General features: G+C 43.9%; 1 long non-coding RNA gene across 3 annotated transcripts in view; it reads right to left on the reverse strand.

The window, feature by feature from the left end:
* Nucleotides 1–24,187, reverse strand: part of LOC308066269 — a 97,245-nt gene that overhangs the window by 32,222 nt on the left and 40,836 nt on the right. For 2 of the 3 annotated variants that reach the window (XR_013929093.1, XR_013929094.1), the window contains one exon: nucleotides 21,994–22,090. This is a non-coding gene — a long non-coding RNA (uncharacterized lncRNA). Of the gene's footprint in view, nucleotides 1–4,430; nucleotides 13,811–21,993; nucleotides 22,091–24,187 lie in introns of those variants that run through there. The other variant, XR_013929095.1, reaches the window with a different exon arrangement.

The raw sequence follows: 24,187 nt of genomic DNA on the forward strand, positions 1-24,187 counted from the left end.
TATAAATATGCCTAGATGAGGACAATGTGACTTCTGTCAGTGTAAATCCATCCTGTTTAACTTACTAGAATACTGTGTAAGAATGAACAATATCATGGATAATGGTGGACTGATAAAAAGATGCAAAACATTTCCCCCAAAATTACTCCCACAGGAAAGTAATTCAAGAAGTTTTATAACCATACCATGAAGAGAAAACTCCTGTCATAGATTTAAAGGCTAATATGGGGAAAAACATTGGAACAAGTGAAAAGTACTTTGCATTATTGCTGTGACTGCTGGAGTGCCAGTCCCCAACAAGGTGTTTTCCAGACCCAAGGCTGGAACACTCCCACCTCCAAGGACACCATGAAAGAAAGAATAAAATCACACTTCAAAGTGAGGAGAAACAGTGCAGCATTATGAGTGCAAACCTGGACTGAATCTTTCTGCATCAGGGAAGAAATGTGATCCACTGACATCAAGAAAGTGTTCCTTACAAAGAGAAGTCTATTCAGAAAAACATGGTTATTAGCACCTGAACTCTTAAGATAGAGATGAGGACACCAACCAGTTCCCTACACACATTTCTGACTGGTAAGATGTGCCAGCCCTACCCGAGCTGCAATGGGCAGGGCTGGCTCTTCCCTTCTTTGTACAGACTTGCCCTGGGAGATGGAGGAGCCCAGTTTGTCCCCTGCGGAGCAGATTGACCATGGGAAGGCTGGGCCTCACCAGCAGGGTGGATGGGAATCAATTTTCTGATTCCTTCATTAAATCCCTCTGCTTTCTTATCATCAGCAAGTGCTTTCATTGGAGGGAACATGGACTGCTTTTTGCTTTTTTTCCTGCTGTATCACCCACTTATATATCTCATAGCTTTGTAAGCAGGCACGAGGAAAAGAAGGATGTTCTGAAACAAACTTCTTCCCTGCCAGAATCCCAACATCCTTACCCTAACCCTGAGCACAGGCTGATCCACTAGCATCACGGTCCAGCACTTCTCACTGCTGGAATGCTCTGGAGGTTGCTGGTGCTGCACTCAGCAGAGCTCAGAGCAAGTTATCACTTGATGAAACATGGAGAAGCCTTTCCATGCTATAAGGAGGCACAGAGAGAAAAGGAGGTGGTCATCGTGGAGGGATGGGCAAAACTAGGGAGTGGAAATCTGCATCTATTGGGGCTGTAACACTGCAGAGCTATTTCTAACTGATTTTCATGGCCCACTGGCTTTTGTTTTGGTTCCTAGCTTATACACAACACAGGCATGCCCCCTGCCTCCTGCTAGTATTTTAAAATAAACACTGAATGCTTGATGCTAGCCCTAATGAGCATGCTGGGGCCTCTCTTTTCCTCAGTTTGCAGTGACTTTTATTTAGGTCCTCTGCTTGTTTATGATTTATGAAGCTTTCATTCCGTCTATCACATTTAACAAGCTCTGTGAAGAAAAGAGAAAGCTTTTAGCTCCAAGGCAAAAAGAGAAAAGCAATGGTTCCTTCTATTCCTTTAATGCAATTTAAAGGAGAATGGAAGTTAAAGATGCAAGACAGTGAAAGATGGGATAGCAGAGGGAGAACAAAGAAAACCCTAGGCCCCTTTAAATTCTCCCTAGAGGAGAATATTAGGAAAGGCAAAGATGGGTTTTCTCCTCCAGCCCCCAAACAGAAGTGGGTTTTAGACATACAGATTGGATTTGCAGCTTTCCCAAATCAGCCTGGCAAGGTAAAAATACCTTGTACTATGCTTGCCATCTTTTATTATCTCTACTAAACCAATTTGAGTGTTATTTAATTAAAAGGGACATATAAGGGTAGGTCAGGCAGCTTCAGGAAAGGTGCACTGCAGTAAATCACCTGTTGTTCAGAAAGCCACTCTTCCAGGGGAGTGAAGGAAATGGATGGGACATCTGGGATAACCTGGTCTGAGGCCACAGTTCTGTGTCTGAGCAGAAGGCTTGAACATATATTGTAGGTTTTTTTTCACTGACAATAAAAGGCATTTTCTGAACACCCTTGGAACTGAAACCATGAGCATCCCCATTAGTTTTCTGGCAGGTTTCATTCCCTAGATGCATTGAGCCATTTCCTGGATGCAGTAACACAAAGTCAGTGAGCTAGGTCCTTGTGCTGGGTATCACCAGATCTCAAATAGATGGGATACCAGGCAGTCCTTGGAGACATGGGACTTCATTTGGTCTTTATGCTGAGAAGTATCCATCCTGAAGCTCCTTGCTGTTGCTGGAGACCTCTCTAATGAGTGGAGAACTAATACAAACATGGCTTTGAACCTTTATTGCGACCTACAAAGACAGATAATTTCATCTCTTTCTATAGACACAGAATTCCAGTTGAGCAGTCTATTCATGACACAGGACCTGAGGCTTGCTGAAATCAACAAAAAAAAACAACCAAAACCAAACACCAACAAACAAACAAACCCACAGAATTAACAGTCTTTGGTTTAAGCCCAAAATGATGAAACTTCTGTGGTAGTGAAGAAAAGATCCCTTCCAGTCAGTCTGCATAAAATTTTAGTTTTGTTGTAGATTTGTTATTGTTTAAATGCCACAATCTGAGAAAAAAAATGCCTGTATTAAAAAGTCAAAAAGCACAGCACATTTAGTACTGATGAGATATGTTCCTCCTCACCCCTTCAGTCTTCTAAGAAGCCTTCCCTAAACACTGGTACATATAATGTGATATAGTCCAAATAATTGTGAAGGCAATAAAGAAAGAAGCACGAGGAAAATTACCATCTTATTGCATGTCAGAAAAGGGGGGGAAAGGCCTCCTACACAATTGTTTTCCATCCCCAGGTCAGCTTTGATCTCTGCAAACATAAGTTTTAAGCCCAAAGGATATTATTTTCTAAAAGTTCTAAGCACCTGCAAATAGAAGCATAAGATGAGAGTGACCAAAATATTTAAATGAGATTTAATTATAAAGATTGAGGAGATGACTTCAGGAAAGCAAATTGTAATCTTCAGAATTAAAACAGAAATAAAAATCCATCCAGAATAAAAGAAATAACTACTTTAATTATACTTTATATCTTTCCTCAAACTGGTTGCAAATGTATATGGATAACAATCATTGCACACACACTGAATTCGGGATGTAACACAGAATAACTTTGGTACCAGCAACCCATGGGTTATCTGGGGACATCAGAGGACCAAGCAAAGAGCATGGCTTCCCTTGATTTCCATGGGGTTTGAGGTATGGAGGAGGCAGTGGCTAATGATGGCTTCTCCATTTTATTCATAATTCTTCCATCTGGCCACTTCCTAATTGTACAGTTTTGCTAGTTCCTAAGCTCTTGTTTCTATATACAGTCAGGATTGATGGATTCCTTCATCTTGGGTCTCCCACTCACTCCAAACCTCTGGTTCTGTTAGTGCATTAAAGGTCAGGCTTCAAGCAATTTTCTTGCCTGGATACTTCTTATTCTGTCTGAGGTGTTTGGTAATTAGATCATACAGCACTGTGATGTATGTGAAAGGGGCTTTATAAATCAGTATGTAATAACAACATAATACCACATCCATTTGTTAAAGAAGAGGGAGGGAATTCTGACCATCCAGAACATAATTCCCCCAAGGTGAACCTCCGGCAGGACAACAGGCCTATAATGAACACCATGGCTGTGGGTGAATTGCCATTCGTATCTGTAAGGACAGAGTGCTGCAGAGGCCTGAAGCACAGAACCAGGCACTCTGTCATCCCCGTTTTGCGCCTGGAGTTGCCTCTTTCATTATGTGTGAATTTTAGAAGTCACTTGGAAGTCAAGAGCCAGACTTTCAAGGGTGTCAAAATATCTAAGGGTAATCGATAGGCACTGGGATTTTCACACCTATCTCCCACTGCAGGGAATGAGAGAAGGCCATAAGTGCTTCTTAAACACCCTAATGCCTCTGAAGACCTGGTTTTTCATTTCCCTTTGCTCTTGCTTCTCTGTACAGCGGAACTAACGCTGCCTGCCTGGGAAAGGGCTGAGAGTTTTCGCTCTGTCAGAAGCACATTTAGATCTGTGTCAGAAAGGTGCTGTTTAAAAAGCAGAAGGTGTTACTGTGTTTGCAGGAAGTGTTAATGGCTATGACATGCCAGCCTTTGACATACAGGTGACTACAAACACAACTACAGCTGAATGAGGAATTAAATTACCCTTCCTTAGGTAAGCCTACCTGGCATGATGCCACACTAAGCAGAGACACCTAGGCATGCCCTGAAGCAGCTCACCCTGGCACCAGGAGCAGCCCAGTGTCTCCGGACCCCAAGCTGAAGGCTCACTTTGGTGCAGTGTCACACCTGGACGTGGCCCCAGCACACTCTGGTTGGACTGGGGAGAAGCCCTCCGAGCCCCTTCAGGTGACAAAGGGGTGGGAGGCTTTAGGGCAGGGGTCCTCAAACTTTTTAAACAGGGGGCTGGCACACGGATGAAGTGGCAGGCAGTCATCTGCGGCTGCTTGGTTTCCCCCCCCCCCCCCAACCCCCGGCGAGGGTGGGCAGGGGTGGTCTGTAAATACCGGGGGGGTGGATTGAGGACCCTGGGGGGGCCGTATCTGGCCTGCGGGCCGTAGTTTGAGGACCCCTGCTTTAGGGACTGCCTCCCAGCTTTGAGCAGTGATAACCCCTGCTGCACTGGGTACTTCTCAGCTGTGGCAGAAAACGCATGCAGAGTGTTTATTTGGTCAGTTCAATGGGTGTGAGAGTAAGGGAAGCGATTGTAAACCACTACATATCTGGAAGCCTTGGGAGTAAAAGGAAGATACCCACCATTTCCAATACACATACATGCACATTTTCTCATAAACAACATGGCATTCCTGTGTTCAGTTCTGCACTGCTCCATGCTTTCATCTTCCTAAAAGCAGTGGCTCCAGTGACAGGGTAATTCCTACCCTCAGGCTGGATGCCAAGTGCTGTGTGCTGAGTTACCCATGTAGTCAAGCCAGTTCAACTGCCTGAACCTTCAGCCTTCGCTGTGAGATCGTCTGCTGACTGTATGTCCGCAAGCCACAAAACCTGCCAGTAATAATATTCATCTTCCTACTCTGGACCTAAAAGGAATAAACTTAAAGAAGATAAATCAAGATTTTAACGCCCTTAAAATGGCATATTTAAATACTCCTCATTATAAATGAGGTATTCTTTTGGAGCTGGGAGAACGAGGACTTCTTCAGGACTGCATCTGAGTACATGCTTACTCTCCCACCCCGTGGGAGACAGACCTGCACGCTGCAGGTGGGCTGGCTGCCACGAGTGTTGTGCAGGACAGACTGCTTCAATCACTTATCCTCGCTGAGAAGAGCTGAAGGAGAAAGTCCCGCTTGCCCTGTGTTACTACTTGCACTCTGATGGCATCAGAGGAAGGAGACACACAAGGGGTTGGTCTCTCCTACTGTTGCTCAGCGCTGCAGCTAGCTAACAAACAGGCCAGGTGCTGCTAGCAACACAGGTAAGACAGCACAGAGTTTAAAACATGGAGTGGAAACACATGGGTGGTTGTTGTATGGGAACTGCATTAATTCCAGCCCACGTTCCCCAACTCTGCTGAAGGGTGGTTGGTGTGTGTTAGTCTGGGTTCAGTGCTCTATCTTGGTTTTCTGGCTCTGGGAGCATCTCTACAGATAAACAAAACAGGTACTTCATATGCTAGGTTTCATAGGCTTAATTATTCCCTTTTCCAGCAACGCTGGGAGACAGGCACTTTGCTGGAAGAGGAGGAAACACAGCCTTCTCTCAGGCCTGAGCCACTCTGCCTTGGATCTAACCTGGTCCATCTCTAGAAACTAAAAATCTGCATAAACAGATCCCAGAACTGATCTACAGGTCAGGGAGTTCCTCAGGCTTCAGCAACTGATTAGCAGTAGTGTCAGGATGTAGGGATCAACCCTAGTGCCTGAGGTTACATCTGAATGGAACAGGAAGGTGATTCAAGGCCCATGGTCCTGGGATCCCAGCTGTTTGCCTTGGGGACCTTACCAGAGCATGCCATACCTTTTTGTAGCCCGTGTTGCTGGGTTCCTTCTCACAGAGACCAGGAGAGTGGGCAGAAGTACAACACCCAGCCTGGACTCCACCAGTATAGACTCAGCTTGTGGCTGGGGTATCTATCAGGAGATCTTCTAAGCACCTGGGTAAATCCACCACTTCAGACACAGCTTCCATTTCAATAATGCATCACATGTGACACCCCCAGTCTAATGGGAGCTTTCAAGATGGACCACCTGAATTACCTCCTGGACACCTTGCAGCCACCCAGCTGTACAAACCTCTGTCAGCTACCAGGCTGACCAGGACTGCAGGTAAAGGCTCCACAGCTATCTAGCTTAGGCCTGAGCCACATAGTCCCTCTGTGAAAACACCACAGGTTAAATAAAATAATGCTATCGATGTTTTCTTCTGTTTACTGCTGTCAACATTGCTTTCCTCTGTATTATTTCTTTTCCTGTCTATCTAATAAATGGTTTCTGAAGTCTTCCTGAAGTGTCAGAAAATAACAGTTGTGTGTGCATTTCTTGTTGGTGCAAATTCTTCCCCAGTGCTTGGACAAACATCCTGGCTTTTCAAGTAGAAATATTTGCCCCTTGGGCTTTGATCTTTGTCACTTTTAAACCTATCCCATCTCAAAAGTTTTGATGTATTTATTCACTAAGTCACAAAGAATTTTTATTACTCTTGAGCTCTGTAACAAGTTTATGGCTGAAAGCCCTGTGTAAAAGCAAGAAGTTCTGCTATGTGCATGACATGCAGTGTTCCATCCAGAGTGAGATCAGAGATTGCGTGGAGGCTGGACAGTGTCAGCTACGTCTTTCACACGGGCAGCTGCATACCAGCAACTGATGAGACGTTTTGACAGAGACATGTCACTGCTGAAGTCACACAGAAGAAGCAATAATTAAATCCCTGGTGAAAGAGAAATACATGTGCAGATTTCAAAGCTGTATTTGGCTGCTGGGATAAGTAAATAGAGGTTAAGAAAGGTTTTTCTCCATATTTCTCCTACGTTATCTGTTCTGCCCCCAGAAATCACATTTCTAGGCAGAAGACAGGCTAAAGTATTTTGGTACAAGGTGGTAAGTACAACATAAGTGGATATTATGCGCTATCCTTCTACTACTTTCAGTCCAAACAGCATTATCTTCACCTAAAAATGCTTCTAAAGTATATTTGGTCAGAGAAACTAGTAGACTTGTTTATGCTGGGCGAAGATTGATAGGAAAATTCAAGCTCCTTTCTGTCTTAGAGTTACTAGTTTCTCAGTGAAGCTCCTCCCCTGCTGGTTTGCATGAATAGGCTTTGCAGGAACCAACAGGTTTACATGGGGAAATAATCAGCAAAGAATAGATCAGAGGGAGGGAAATGGCATACTAAGACGTAGTGTCCAAGTCACCCAAGAGCTAGGCCTGTGCTCACAGCAAATGGTGCCTCAAGGCAAGTCTTTTATGCCTCAGAAGGAAGAGCAAGACATCCTGCATTTCATGAACTTCCTGAGCAATGGGCACTCCTTAGAAAGCTTCACCATTTTTGTCTTTTGTCCATTGTCTGCAGACACCCCTTTATAAATAGGTACCCCACTTTGGTAGGCACCGCTTAACAAGAGAGTTCCCCACAGCTGTGTACTGGCAGCCCCTAAGAGTTCACCCCACTACCAAGCACTGCAAGGGGAAACAATTTGTCATTCAAGGCAGGATGAGAGATTGAGCCCTCCATCTCTTTATCTTGTCTTTGTCGTGGGTGGGTGGTCAGCTGTGGACATCACAGAGCTGGCTTCTCCTGACTGCCACCATGACATCCTTTCATAGATGCCAGGGAGTAAGCAGCAGAGAGAAAAGACAGATTCAGTATTTCCACTGCCCTGCTTGGTAAATAAGCTTCCTAAGTGGAAGTTTAGAGCCCCCTCTCACCATATTTGCAGCATGTTGAGATGCTTTATTGCACTGTGAGGACATGAGAAAGCTTCTAGAAAGGAAAGAGTATGCAGCTTCTGTGCTAGGAACCCAGCAACTAAGCATTTGTGCAAGCATAAGGAAAAATACTTTTTGCCCTTCACTCTCTGATAATTCTCCCAGTCTGTCCCTCTCTCATATCACCTTTTTAACAGCTTTATGCATGCTGAAAGATTTATTCATCTCCCTGTCTCTGACTCCATCACCTCTTCCTTGCTTTCAAGGTTTGCTGCATATTTCCTATTTCTCATTATTCTCCTCAAAGCATCTTCCCTGCATGCTCCAGCTTGTTCGCTCCCCCAGCCCCTAGTGCAAATAGCCTTCTGGGCCTTGTTAGTGCTTCTTTCAGTGCTGCTTTCACAGAGGAAGCCTGTCGCGCAATCAAAGGCTCTAGGCTTAGAGGTAGTTTAAAAGACACTAAACTTTCATGCTTCCTTTCTGTCCTGCTGCCTACCCACTTAGTCCCTGTTTTGTTTTGCCATCCATTAACCTTCCTTTCCTGTGTCTTTACTGATTTGCACTTGTTGATTTCATATCAGCTCTTATGTTTGTCAACACCCTTATCACTGCATCCCTGTTTTCCAGGGTTCTTGCAACTCCTCCCATTTGGTGCTAGCCCCAGGACCATTAGTTGTATCCCTTATTGTTTGTTGCATCCCTGTGCATTCCAGATGTTAATGAAAATTCTGAGTAGACCCTGAGCAATCACTGAGCAGACTCAAACACTTTATAACAATCATATGATTTGTAAAATAAAACATTATAACGTATCCAGAGAAAGTAAGCCTAGGAGGGGCCTCTAAAAGCCATCTTGACCATTCAGGATCTGTTGCTGGAATTTAAGCTATTTTTGATCTATGGTGTATAGTCTGCTTTCAAAATGCCTGGTGCTGAACACCACACAGCCTCAAAAGGCAGTATCTTGGTCCCTACTCCACCACTCCATAGCACTACATTCCTTGCTGGTTTTACTGTGAGAAAATGTTTCCTAATATTTAGCATGTGTCACATTTCCTTAGTTTGCCATGTTCTGTTTCAAGAAAAAACTTCTAGGTAAAAGAAGCCCACAAATGTTAGCGTTGATTATTGTAAGGTATGCCTGTAGCAATGTGTGTAGTAACATGTATGTTCCCTTTAGCTTGGCTGGACACAAAACTGGCCTGATTTGAGCCACAGAGCCACATTAACAGATGCTGCATCCATGATTTGAAGCTTTCCTGAGAGACGGTGGTATATCCAGGCCAGAAATGGCTTTTGTTTGGTTACTTGTAGTAAATATGCAGCAAGAGTATGCATGCGCTAATTGTCGGATGTATCTACACCTAAACATGGCTGTTCCTGTTGGACCAAAAGATTACGTGTTTAATATATATGCTGTTTGTCACAGTGCCAAGAAGTGGATATCAGGGAGATCTTAAGAGCAGGACTGCTATATTTGTACTTTGCCTAGTATCGTTCCAGTCACTCTTTCAAACTCGAGGGCTGCCCATAGAAATGCCTACCACAGAGAGTGGAGTGACATCTGACTGATGTCTTGTCCCAGATCTACACTTTTGACTTTTGAACAGAAAGAACAAGTAAATAAACAATCTCCCTTTTGCTCATCTTAAGCCAAGAAGGATTAATAAACTGAATTTCCAGGGAACTGTTGCTCAGTTGAAGTCACATCATCTTTCATTTCCTGCCTGCAACATCCCTGAGGCATGCAGAGCTACAAAGTCACAGTCATGCACACTCCAGCAGATGCTGGGGCAGGTTGTCTAAATATTGAGGAGAGGAATCATCCTTTTGTATGATTTTGAGACTTCTTATCACTTTGGAATATTTTTGAGAGGCCACAGTTTTACTGAAAAAAAACCCCAACAGTATCCACTCAGGCTTTCATAGTTTTAACTAGTATGCTGCCCAAGACACTGCCTTCAGTTATGAAGATGAAAACCAGAGCTGGACTTCACTGTGAATTTCTACAGTGGTTTTGCTGTTACCTTAATGACTGCAGCATCTTCATACATGTTTTACCCAAAAGAATTCAGATTAATTAAAAGGCTGTTTCTCCAGGGTTCCTTCATCTATTCATATTTCTGCTGTGTCATGAAGTCACCCAGTTCCCTGTAACAGTACATTACAGTGCTCCCACTTTTTGCAGACAGTTTGTCCCTGGCTGCAACAGCTGTGGAGAGCACAGGGGATGATTTTGCAAGTGGTGGGAGGTGGGGATCACTGTCTGCTGACTACAGAAGGATCGAGACCTATACTAGATGCCTTTCAGGCAGTTAAATTTAGGTGGGATCAATCCCTAGGCATCCCAAATGGTCCCTTTGTCTCTTATGTTTCCCAGGATTGCCAAAGCACATTCCATGGAGTGGGAAGTGCACAGCATCAGCCTCCCAGGATGGGGAGTCTGTGCCACGAAGGCTTATTTCTTCCCACCACAGGGACACTATTGCTTGCGGTTCCTCTAGAGCTGGGGAGGGAGGATTTTATTTGCTGCCATTCAAGCCAGCAAAAGAGGCCAGCTATGCTACAGAAACTGTCTGAGAGACAATCTGACCCACAGAGACCAGCAGAGAAAAGAGGTTTGGCAGGTGTAAGAGACCAGTCATTTTAATTAGGCAAAAACCTCTGGGAGATTTTTACACTGCATCTCCCTCAAGCATTTGCAGTGCCAGTGCTTACAGAAGGTTGGCATCTGGCACCCTCCGTGTTTCAAAGGAAGGTGCTGTACAGTGTACTGACTTACTGGGGGTTCATGGTTCCCACTGGTTTTGTTCCAGCAAACGGCTGCCACAGGGTGTCACCGCACCCAGGAAAAAAAATGCCTAGAAAAATTATGGCCAAATTTCTGAAGTTCGGTGAAACTTTCACATTTCTTTTCACAGAGCACTTTTCTGTACTTTGTCCACCCTTAGCTGAGAGATTTTCGTGTGGATAGGAATGGAGTTTATAACACTAATTAAACTCTCAGGACTTGAATGGAACCTGAAGATAGGCTGTCAGCGATATCAAACTGGTGTCTAATTCCAGGTAAAAATGTATAGATTTGCCTCCTTAGATATTTTTTTTTAATTGAATCTACTTCAAGTTTCTCCTGGGCATTCAGTTTTTAGGGTATCTTTTCACACCTGAGGAGGCTGGAGACATTGAACTTTTAGCCTCACACCTTGCAGGTCACTTAAGGCTCATAGCAATTACACAGAGTCTAGATGCAGCTGCTGAACTTCTGTCAAAGTAAAGTGTGCAGTGTCACCATCGTTTTGTTCTCCCAAGCCCAACTGATTTCCTAGAGGAAAAGTTACATTTCCTTCTGGCTGAAGGGAATATGGTGGGGCAGGTTTTAAGTGCCGAAGCGGTGGGAGGTGTGGGTGGAAGAACAGACTATAAGAGGAAGAAATTATCATAGATGTCTCAAAAGTTGATGTAGCTGAGTGATTCATCTCACTTATATTTCACAAATACTAATCTTAAAAAATGAAATCCAAGCAGACATATTGCTAGAAATGGAAAGTCACTCAGTGATCACTTCAGGCTGCTAATTTATAAACTAATGAACTCTTTTCAAACATAAAAGCTACATTAGGCATCTAATAAAGTATTAAGGAGAGAAGGCAACCAAGTTAGAGATGACGTTATGTCTTTATTTCCCACACACCAGATACTACATGTACCTGAGAGTATGGCAGAAGGAGCATGACATTGCCCTAATATAGGTTATAATGGAAAGGAAATTAGATATAAAGACATTGCTTGACTTAGCAACAGCATGAACTGGAGAGCCTGAAATGCTAGATGTAGTACATCTGAGTCTCCTGATCTCCTGAGAAGCTCAAAACAAAGACATGGTCCAGGAAGGAAGAGGGCCACAAGGACCAGCTGGTGCTTGCTGATGTCTATGTTTGTGGTGGGTTGACCTTGGCTGGATGCCAGATGTCTACTCCCCTTCTCAGCTGGAGGGGGCCAGGGTGAGTGGGTGGGTGGAGGAGAAAATAATGTGAAAAGAGCCTTGTGGATCAAGATAAAGGCAGTTTAATGAAGAAATAGCAAAAGCAGTGTGTGCAGAAACAAAGAAAAACAAAAGATGTTATTCTCTGCTTCCCATCAGTAGGTGATGAGAAACAGGGCTTCAGTACATGCGCCCTGGAAGACAAACATTGTAAATAACACATGCCCCCCACTTCCTTCTCCTTTCTTAGCTTTTATACCTGAGCAGAAGTCACATGGTGTGGAATGTCCCTTTGATCGGTTTGAGTCAGCTGTCCTGGCTATGTCCCCTCCTAAGATCTTGCCCACCCCAACCTACTGGTGACGGGGTGGGCAATGTTAGAGAGCCAGCCTTGATGCTGTGTGAGCACTGCTCAGCAGCAGCCAAAGCACTGTTGCGTTATCACCACCTTTCTAGCTACTAGTACAAAGCACAGCATTATGAGTCCTCAACCAGATGCAATACAGTGTGGTTCCTGGACTCTGCAGCTCTGCCAAGCCACATATGCCATGTGCTGATCTGCACAGCTGATGTCTCTCTCACACTGTTTTGGCCTCTTTCCCACCCCAGGACCCCCCATTGTACAGTCTGCAGCATCCTTCGGTGGGAGGGTGGCTGTGGCACTGAGCTGCAGCGGGGCAGTGACACCCTGCAGGGCAGCAGCTTCAAAGGATCCCTGCTGAAGAGCATTCTGCACAGTGGTGGCATGATCGTGTGGACTGTCCTCACACGACCCAACACAACAGTACAACACTGCTCAGGCCTCTGTGAGTCAAAAGCTGCAAGAGCCTTCGTTCGTAAAAGGTCAAGGGACTGAGGCAGCCCCCCATGTGCAGCAGAGCAGCCTGAGACTCTCCTGCAGAGGCACCTGCACCATAGCCTGGGACCCATTTCTGTGTCACTCTCCTTCTTCAGCTTCAGGTAGTCAGAGGAGGTTTTTTACAGTGTTTCAGAGTGGCAATAATATTACTAACAATAGGTCAATGAGAACAGAAGATACAGAAGGGTAGGAAAAAAAAAAAAAAGTGGTTATTAGGAAACCTATGCCCCAACAGCAAGATGCACTAAGCTGCAAGATTGCTGTAGATTTTTCTGGGAAAAAGGTGAAAACATGACCTCCTGAGAAAAAGCAACTAGGAGGAACAGTGTCCTGGCCATTTGCACAAGCAAGGTAAGCCAGTTCAGCACACCCTTTCCAGAATTTCTTTCATTTACTTGCTGGAGTTTGAAATTTTATTTAAAAAAACAAACAAACAAACAAAAAACAAATATACAGAACTTTAATATCAGAGTGTGGCTTCAATCTCAGAAACTCAGCTTGGTCTCAAAGCCAACAAGTATGGTTCTTTGCAAAACCAATCATATTGAATTCTTGCTTAGGCATCTGAACTGAATGTTGTTGTTCTCCTGACCTCTGTAGGACTTCCAACACACACATAAATCTCTGATACCCTGTTTGAGTGCCGCATTGAATTTGGACCTGAAACAATCAAAGTCGGTTGAAAAGGCTCCCTTGGACAAAGCTGCTTGGGATGTCCTGGGAAAAAGGACCCCCTGTGTTTCCCTCACTAGGGAAGTGGAGACTGCTCCAGGCCACATGCCTTCTGATGGCTGGAGCACAAAGAGCCCTCAGGCTTGTAACACCAAATCAAATGGGGTTAAAGGGAGCCTTAAATTTAAGGGATGGATGCCTTGCTTGGTTTGAAAGCCTCAGAGGGCACTTCTGTTTGGGTGTTCAGAGGTTTCCTTTTGACTCCTGGAGGGTACTTCTCTGCAGCAGTGGAAAGGCCCTCCAGGGTTTTCTGGGAGCTTTTGTTCTTTTCAGATGCATCTTGTCCCTTCACTTGTTTGTCACTCAGACAGCAGCCTCCAGGGAAATGCTATAGACAGCAACAGAGGATCTGCAGAAAACAGTCAGGGACAGAGCTTTCACAGGAAAACATACATTCATTATGCTCTCTGCTTTTCTACAGCATCTTGGTGTGTTTCAAAGATTTGTCTGGAGCAATGTGGGGAAATAAGCCTTTTGAAACTGTTATTCTGGCACAGATCTTTTGGAGAAGAGTTTTCAGGGAGAAGAACAGAATAATGATCTGAGATGGCTTTGATGAAACACTGCCTGGGTGTTTAATATCATGGGGAAGAAGGGGATTTTCCCATCAATGAAAAGGGGAGAAAGTTGTGGAAGAACAAAAATATGAGTGCAATTGTGTCACAGGAATGATCAGACATTAAGTGAACATCATGTGAAGAAGATTAACAGGACAGGGCAATCCACTAAGGTCAAGCCCCATGACTACTGTGGAACAGGACTCCTGAAATTTTACGGCATTATGATTTTTCTTAGTAAAACAAGCACTGCTTCCCAAGTCACTTGAACATCAGGGGTTTAAGATGTCAGCTCTGGAGATCTTTGCCTGGCCTGAGCACTTTCTGTTTGAAATTCCCAGAGCTAGCAGGTGCTTGGTTCTGAGGAGGTTCATGGGTGGGTGTCCAGGAGACAAGGAAGTTGACGCAGACTGTATTAGAAAATCAGTACAGTCTCCTGACACACTTTGATTTCATTGGAATGACGAAAGGAAAAAAAAAATTATCTGCTGTAAAACTTCTGGCCAGATCTTGATGAAGGACATGAGGAAGAAGAGGTAGATAAGGTTTGTGAAAGGCCACTGGGCATAAGACTTGGCATCCACCATGTGATAAGATGAAATAAATAAAGAAGAGCTTTTACTGTAGGGAATTGAGTCTGGTGCTCAGTATATTGTCCCTTAGATGCAGACAACTGGCCAAGAAAGATTACTTCACTGGAGACATCCAAAAAGTTTCTTTTCTGTCTGGGTCTCTCTCCAGAAAGGTTGTGCTGGGGCTGGGTTTTCTGCATCCTTGGGGAAGCTGACATTTCAGAACAGCCTGAGAAGTATCTAGGACAGCAGTTTTCAGCCTGGGGATTGTGTTACCCTCGGGCTCGCTACTGTTTCTAAGGTACCGGTGAAAGCTGGCTCAGAATAGAAAGGTCAGTGCATGTGAAGTGGGTTTTCAGGAATCTTCCAGTCCCCTAGCATGCAAACCTCTACATTTCTCTGTGCTTCCGGCCACTTAGATATCCAGAGGTTAAGCATCTCAATCATTATTTCCCTCCTGACAGCTTTTTGCCAGAGCTCTGCAGTCACTGAGACCCCGAGTCTAGAAAGTCCTCTGCACATATCATCCTGACCAGACCTTCAAAGAGCTCATATCTGTCTCTTCGGCCAGTTTTTCACCAAAACTCTGCTCGTTGGCATGGTGCACACCATAGTCCCAGCTGCCATGCCTGTACCTCTGGCACAAGCTGAGAATTGCTGTAACTCCAGGTACAACATCCAGAAAATCATCTTGGGCTCTTTAAAACCACAAGCATCACACCTGCAGTCAGACTAGGGATGACAGGACGATCAGGTGTCCATACTTGGATAAGGTCTCTCTAAAGACGTCTGTGAAACTGAGTAAAATTTTGCCACTGACCTCAGTAAAAGCAAAATTCATCTCTGCAGCACCTGATCTTGAGGAGCATAATGGGACTACTCAGTCTCTACAACACCTAGATGAATTTTACTGAGAACTCTGATCAGCACTGTTATATAAATAATAGCAATAAAAGAGAAGGGAAAGCATTATTCAAATTGGACAGTAGCAATAAAACAAAGAGTAATACTTTAAAGCTGAAAAAAATAAAATTTACATTATTTAATTTTGTAACTGTGTGATTTAACTTGTTTAAGTGCTTAAGAGTCCATTTTGCATGAAAAGTGCTATAAAAGCTGAGCTTTATTGTCTCCCATTTATCTCAGGTGTTCAGAAAAGTTTTCAGAGGCAGCAAGTACAACCAGAGAGGGGAAACTGCCTTAGAGGAGGTGGAATTTGGACAAGGATAAGTCTGTGCATCCTCTGCATAGTGCAGGTCCACTAATGGCTATTTAAGACAATGATCTGGGTGCACCTTGTGCCTGAGGAAGTCTTAACACATTCATTTACATATGTGGGCATCACAGTGTGCTGGCTCTGTTTCTTTTATCCTGTGCATTCCCTCTTGGGCACATCAGAAAAAGGAGGCTCAGCCAGGCTCAGCATTGCTCAGACTCAGCCCAGCTCTTCTTTCGTTCTTCTGAGACACTCCTTCATCGCGTGAAGCATTTGTTAATTCTCTGAGAAGTTTCTTTCCCATGTCATCCACAGTTACCTTGAAGAGCAATTTGTGTCCTTTAGTGTGGGGAGTGATTTAGAAAATATTTGGGAATTGGAAGTATCAGCACTGGTAAAACTGGAAGCTGTAGCTCCACATGGGCTGCAGTAGCTGTGGTGCCCATGTCTTCCAGGCAATCACCGGCACAGGCAGACACACATCCCCTCACAAACCTTACACTATTTTGCCCAGCCTTTGGGTAATGTATGCACAGGCGCTTTTACCTCACTTCATCTGGGGAAATCCAGAGCTTCAGGTTTCCAAGAACTATCGGCCTTCTGTAAGATCAAAATATCCTGATTTCACAGAGGTTAGAGATAGGGCTTTTGGTTATTATCCTGTATATTTCCCAGAAGGAGCAGTAAGGGGTGGGGGGAAGACATACTGTCTTTTCATCTGTGTCCAGTGCCTAGCCAGATGAAACCCTGATCTCCTAATTTACTGCAGCCTTGAAGCGTAATGGTGTTAATAGTAAATAATATTGGGTTCAGCTTGTCTCTGCCTTTCCCCTGTATAGTTTCTGGTACTCTGCTAAATTTGCTTAAAATGAGAGTAAAGAATTACTCTGTCCAGGTGAAAACGGTGCTCTGACAGACAGAGTGCAGGACTGTTGCTACCAAATGATTCTTTGTCCCAGGTAGAAAATGGGCGCTTAGAATTGTGCCTAAGGATGTCAGTCCATTTCTGAAATTTATTGATTAGCCTATCTCTTTTATAATAATCATATTATTGCTATTTTCTAAACAGGAATTATTCTGAAATCCTTCAGGATCCTATATGCACTTGCAGTACACCGTGTCACTAGAGGACTCGGTGCAAGCCAGCTCAAGAACATTCCTGGTCTACAAGTAAGACAAAGCTGAAGCTCAAATGGTGTAGGATCTGTTAGGTTTTGTATTCCTACAGCTGTTTTTAATAGCTACCTCCTTTTTAATACGGCCTGATATTTCTATATTCTCTATTCTTTCATGAAAGATAGGGAACTCACTGACTTGTGAATACACAGCAGCTACCAATACCTCCTGTTTCTAGCTTAGTAGCAATACTTCCCCCTCTACATTAAAATGTGCAGGACAAACCCACAAGCTTGCCTTATACATTTTAACTTCTAGAGGCAATATTTGCTTTCAGTAAGTTGTTCCTCTAATGAGAAACTGGTAAAATACCTAAGTGTCTTTGAACAGAGTACTACTTTAAAGGAGGCTGGAATCAATATTTAATATACAGTTAAAAGTAAAAAATTGCAGGTTTGGTAATGGTTAATAAGATGAAACTGCATTTCATGTTTGTTTTCACTTCATTATTGGCACTTGTATTTTTATTTCTTTAGCATCACAAAGCTTTAAACCAAGACCAGTATCAGGATCTGGCTTTTTTAGCTGTTGTGCAGGTTCTTTTTGTTCTTGGGTCTCCATCAATTCTTGATAAACTGTCATTAAATTCTCCTGAGTTAGGTCTTCCTCCTTTCTTAGTAATACAACAACAAAAAAACCAACAATAGCAGCATTGAGCCCTAAATCACAACATATAAGAGAATTTCCTCAAATCAAGTTTTTGGACTTCCATGTCCTATTCTTTCATTGATCCTCTATCTGAAGGACGATTCCAGTTTGCAGAAGTCCTCAACTCCTTGATATACACAAAAGCCTTCATCTCTGCATGGCAGCTGTGACGGACACGGCGCTTGCCCCCTCCTTTGCCTCTGGCACAGAGGAGATCCTCCCTGCCCCAGCCTTGGCTACTTCACCTTCTGTTTGCCCTCTCCTCACTTTTCTCACATTTTTTATGTTTCCCACTTTTCCTGTTTCCCCTGGCCTCTCATGCAGTGTCTTTACCTTGAGAAATCAAAGAGAGTGAGGACACAAATTGAGAAAACACGGAGGTGTTGGTCTCACATAACCTGCCAAACGGCCAGGGAGCAACCCCAGGCAGCCCCCCTCCAGCAGCATGTGTGACACTGAAGGCTGAGTAGGGGGTGTGTGAGACTAGAGAGATGTGCTGACAAGCTGTACCTTGCCAAACAACCCACTCAGCCCAGAGTGCAATAATCATCTCTCTAACCACAGGATGTCATCTTTCATTTCAGCAAACTGCACTCGGCACCTCAGGAAATTTCTTCTGAATGAATCACAAAAAATCATTTCATTTCTAAATTACAAATTAAACAAATGATAATTAATTGAGCAAATAGCTAGGTCTATTACTGCCTTCCTTCCTGCTGCCTGTGGACCTCCTCCAACTCAGGATTCCCTTTTTCCCTTGCCTTGGGATCCAGCTTGTTCCCCACAACCATCTGCAGATTTTCTCAGTCCCTTCCCTTGCTGGCCCAAATATTTTCTATACCCTCAACTCAGCAGCAGCTTTCTTGTTCTCTTGCTTTCTTCCCCTGCTGAAAGGGAGAGCAGTGACAAGGCAGGGTGAGGGATCTACAGAAGTTTCTCTCCAGACCATGGCCCATAAAGTTCTCGCAAGAGGTTTCACTGTCATGTGGCTTCCAAGAGGCTGCCTGATGCTTGCTTCTGGGTGCTGAGATATGTAATCAGTTCTCCTAACTTGGTCCCTGCTGTTCCTTTTTGTCTCTGACACCCAAGTAGAGTGAGTGATGGGTCCTCCTTTTTGCCTAGGCTCCCAAGACTGGACATTGCATTGGATGTTCCCACATTTTCAGTAACAGTGAGGAGCTTCTCAGAGTTGCCGGAGAGAGGCAATGGCTGTCAGAGTGCAATAAGCAGAAGTGGAGGTGGTGGGCTTGCTTGGGAGAACATTTATTCCTTTTGAGTGAAAGACAATACCTTAACCATGTCCTTCCAGGTCAAACTATAGGCTTCCTTCAGCCCTTGCTCACTCTTTCAGTACCTTCTGGACTCTGTGTAATTTTGAAGTTTTTTTAGTTTCTAAGTACGTTCTCTCTGAGGTTTTCTTTCTCTCAGAATTGATTCCAAAACCTTTCAGCTAAACTTCATCTGAAGTTTCTAGGACAAGCTGGCTTGAGGATAAGATGCAGTTAAAAAAAACCACAAAGCAATGAAAAAATTTTTCAGGATGCCACGATGGTGAGGTTTACATCTATTTGGAGACCTGGCCAGAGGCAGTATCAGATATTAAACCTCCAGCTGGATGCACCACCTTTGCTCTCTGGTGAAAATAGTGGTGTCTTGACAATAGCAAATGGTGAACAACAACAACAACAAAGCTAGTTTATTCTATTTTCATCAGAGTAGTTATGGACAGAATCCATCCTGAGGAAGCAGAGAAATCTCATTCAGAGCCTTGTGTTAATTCCAAGTGAGCACATAAATCCAGTTTGAGGTTTTCTACTTCACATGGCACTATTGTCCTGAGATTAGATATTGGTAAATCTTGAACTGGAGCTCTTGAACTGGAGCTTTGTACCCAGCTCAGATAGATTTTTGCAGAAATGTAATTGAAGCCAGAACACAGACACCCATGTGGGAAAGGAGAGCACTAGAGTTATAAATATAAAAAATAGAAAAGGAACTAACTGATGAGAAAAACAGGATATTATGGGATGCTGGAATCACACGAATGCACTAAATGATGGAACATGTCCCCTGCTCTCAGATTTAGCCGCTTCATTAGCAACGGCTCTGCTCAGTCAGGGAAGTTAATTAAAGTCTGCAGCCGGGCGTGTACAGAGAGCAGCCACTGCACAGGGAGGTTGCCGCTTCTCCTTGCAAGCTGGCAAAAGAGATTTTGTCCTCTTTCACTTCAATGTCTGGAGCAGACACATTCATATACTTCCACTAAGGAGGTGACAATCAGTTTCTGCACCAACCACTTTGATACTGATGGTGTGTGCTGCACCATGCATTCTGACACAGAGACAGTATCACTGATTCAAGGGCATGTGCAATGCAAGTAGAAAGCCTCGCATGCAGTAGCGAGCCTATAAAGGCATATTATATGTGTTCCAGTTGTCCAGATGGGGCAATATGGCCAACTGCAATGTTGATGCAACTCTCCAGCTTCAGTACTGTTCACTTAAGGGACAATTTAGCCCAGAATGCCTGCACTCTGGGAAGACAGTCAAATAAGGCTCCATTGATCACAATAAAAATTGAGTGTACTCATACCACCAGCTTTGAAAAAGGAAAGAATCCAGAAGGAATTCCTTCTGAAGGAATGTGGAGCCACAGGAATCAGTAGGGCAGGACTGGTTTTCCTAGGCATTAGCAAATGGCTTGTAAATTTGTGCTCAGAATAGCGACACTGGAGTGTGACTATAGACGGAGGATATGAGCTGCTTCTTTTCTGGTAGTTTGGCATCAGGCCCATGCTTTCCATAAACGTACATGGGCACACGTAGACAAATGGCAAACTTTGATTGAAAATGTTGGCTCTAGTTTACCGGTGGATCAATGCAACAGCTCTCCCAGCCTTTCCACTCTGCCTCTCCATGGATCAGTAGGAGACCAGCAGCAGTTGGGTCAACTTAGCATTTCAAGTGAATGCCATGATTTTTAGCTACCATGTTACCTAGGCTACTCTGAGGCTTAGAATCAAAGGACTCTCCAGCTAAAAGGAGTGGGAGTAACAGCAAAAATTCTCCAAGATTATAAAAACAACCTCAAAACAACTACACTGACTTATTGCAGTATTTGTAAAAATAAATAAATAATGTCTTCAGGGCTTTCAAGCTTTGCCATACTTTGCTTGAGTGACTTGGTAGAGCTCAACTGTGAGGGAATTAAAAAAAAACAAATCCCAAGCCAGGAACCTCCAGTTTCTCAACGGATTCTTCCAAAGCTGTCAATGCTGCACTACACTAGGTAGCGTGGCAAGAGTCTGGTTTGCTGGCTGTCCTATTGTGCTTAGAGGTTTGCCAGGGAGCATGGTACCTTTCCCTTTCTTTCTTGAAGCTTTCCTGAGCATGGAATCTGTGCAGGCAGGGAAGTGCCACCCACAGCCTCGGGAAGCCCAAAGGTAGCCATGGAGTCCCTGAAGTGTCCTGGGCCCAGCTGTTGGTACTTCAGGGTACAAGGGAAGAAATTATTTTTTTTTTAAAAAGGGGGGGTGAATTTATCTGTTTGGTAAATTAATAGAAAAGCAAGGTTAGTGTGGAGGGGACACCTTTCAAAAAGGCAGTTAGGATAGCTGGGGACACTCACTGTTTCAGCCATCCTGTGCATGACTTGGGAGTCCTGAATGACCGAGCCAGTGATGGGCTTACACTGAGGTTCAGTTTTTCCTCAGTATTTTCCATTTCCACTGATGGCCACTTTCTGTCTTCAGACCAGTGATGAGATGAAGAGCTGGGCAAAACAACACAGCAACAGTCCTGTATGAATCCAGCAAGTGCTTTCCATTGAATGCCTGTTTGTTTCCCACTACCCTTTTGTCCGTGTTTAAGATCCTTTTGGTATTTGCTTTCCAGAAATATTTTAGCAAAGCAGCTTTGCCAGAATGAATGCTCATGAAAAATGAATGTTGAGACTGAATCTGCAAATATTCACTGAGAGTAAATTTCTCATTGTGTAAGCAATGGTAAAATTCATAATTTGCCCCGTATTTTGTTATATAAATTATACAATCAGGGCACAGTAACAATATGAAGTGAATTATGTATCTAACCAACATTGCATGCATTCCAAATATCCTCAACAAATTACTGGTGAACAATCTACAGGCTAAGAATTATTTGTTAGCAAAATGCATGAATCATTTCAAATAACAAATACATTTGAGGAAATCCTCATCTATTCCCAGACTATCTGTAAAGAGAAAGAGAGAGTAAAAATGAAAAAAAAAATGATCCATTGTGCTTAACTCACTCAATCCTACTTTGTAATTGACCATTCATCTGATTAAAAAGCCATCAAGGACAGGCTCTTGAGGATGGAGTACCTGGTGCAGATATCAGACTGTGACAAAATCAGAGGCTTCATTTGGACAATCACATGGAGAGCAAGTGCCAAGAAGTAATTTTGGTGTGAAGAGCTTCCTGTGGGGAGAGAATCAGAGATCTTAGCAAAGTTCTGCAAGGCTTCCTCACGTTCTGCGTCCTTCATGGGGAAAGTAAGACACAATTGCATAGAAGCCTTTGCAACAAAGTGGCCTTTGAGATCCCACCTCACCCTGGGTAAACCAGCTTTCATCTTCACTGATCAAGGGAGATACTGTTTGAATCTCCAGTTGAGTTAGTGACTTAACACTGAGCTGAGGGGACAAGAGATCCAAGTTCTGCTTCCCTCTCTACCTGGAAACATGCAAAACATTTGACCATTGTACTGTTTTTCTCATGGCTCTCTTGCCCCATTGTGTGCAGCAGAAATTGGAATTCATTTGGGCTGAGGGCTGTCCCCCCTGAGATGAAAATGGCCACACACCAGAGCTGATTCTCACCTGAGCATGCTGAGAAGACCAAGGCACCAAAACCAAGCTTCTTGCTTAGGTTGCTATAGTTAATGGACAGAGGTACTCCCAGGAGAACACTCACCCCACCTTTCTGAAATATGTATCCTAGAATGGGCTGGTTTGCTGTTGTCTTTTACACTGTAGAGAGAACCCTTCCAACCAGCTCAGCACAGGTACTTCACTTTCAGATAACTAAAATCAGCTGGGATTGATCCTTTTCCCTGGATTCATACAGCATCTTGCACAACACAGCCCAGATCTGCCTTGAGACCTCTAGACATTAGTGTGGTAGGGATAATAACCAGTGAGAAAAAACTTAATTAAAAATTGCCTGTGGGGACTACCTTTTATTCTAGGTGTTCAAGGCTTTCAATTTGAAGAACAGAATGATTGAATCATCCCATTGCATCAGTAAGGTAGATAATCACCCTTAAAATTTCTTCTAGCATGAAAACTCTGGCAGAAACAGACAGAAAGTACAATAGAAATGCAGGCTCTAATGCTGCCCTCATTCCCAACAGGCACACTTAGAAAGGATATAATAAGAGTGGATAATAAAATAAGGTAGGCAAATGGCTTGTAAGAGGAAGACAACCTCTTGAAGTAAGTCTGAACATGTATTCAGAAGTGTTGTTCCACAAGAAAGGAAAGGAAATGTGGTTTTGTGCTGTTGTGCTCACAGGCCTGTGTAAAGTAACTCAGAAAACCCACAATAAGGTGCGATCACTCGATTCCCATCCCTCTATATTGGTGAGAAGTGCAGAAGTCCTTTCCCGCACAAACACTGCAGCCTCTGCCTGAAATGAGCTCACCACACGTGCCGTCACGCAATCCTGAGGCAGTGCGGAGGCGTTCTGCTTCCCGGGTCCTCCAGGCAGAATCCACCACAAAGCAGGGATGCCTTCCAAGGGAGATGGACTTACTTGAGTCAGCACTGGACTTTGCTGTCAACGTCCATGGCCACTTTCCAAACCCTCATTCACAGCCGTGGCCAGCTGCCAGATTTGGAACCATTAGGCAAATGAGCTCACTATTAGTCAGCCACTGAGAGCTGGGATGCTCTTTTCTTCCCTTAAAGGACAGTCCCGCATTTCATGTCCACAGTGCAAAATTACATCTGACATGTAATTTAAAACCCAAGCCTTACTCCAGTAAATGGGATCAAATAGCAGGGCATTTCATTTGACAGACTGGATATTTCCAGTTGTAATATTACATTAACATTTCCTCTCTGTGCCTCACATGGATTTTTCATTCTAAGGCAGCAGTGCCTGGCTGCTAACCAGAGTCGTAAGTCAGACCAGGGGTTCCCCAGGATTTCAATGATTCCCTCGGGGTCAGAGAGGGTTCCTGGGTAGGTGATAATCAACTCCCTGGTGTTGTCCATACCTTCTTTTGTGCCCAGTGAGAAGCTTAGCAAGCCCACAGCCCAGCTGTAAGACCTGCACGTTTTACCTGCTGAACCCAGCCTACTCCAGAGACCACGACATTCCTCTTTGAGGGATCAGAGCGACTGACCTCGTCACTCAGAGGTGATGTAGGATTAAATTGCTGATAACCACAGCAGCTTAGCAGGCTGCTGCCCTCTAACTAACATGTCTTTGCAAAAGGCCTGCAATCTCACCTCAGTTTGTGAATCAGAGCTGACATGCATCTTCCTAGTTCAGCATACGGGCAAATATCA

Source organism: Falco punctatus (genome assembly GCF_963210335.1).
Source record: "Falco punctatus genome assembly, chromosome: 6".
Classification (NCBI taxonomy): Eukaryota; Metazoa; Chordata; class Aves; order Falconiformes; family Falconidae; genus Falco; species Falco punctatus.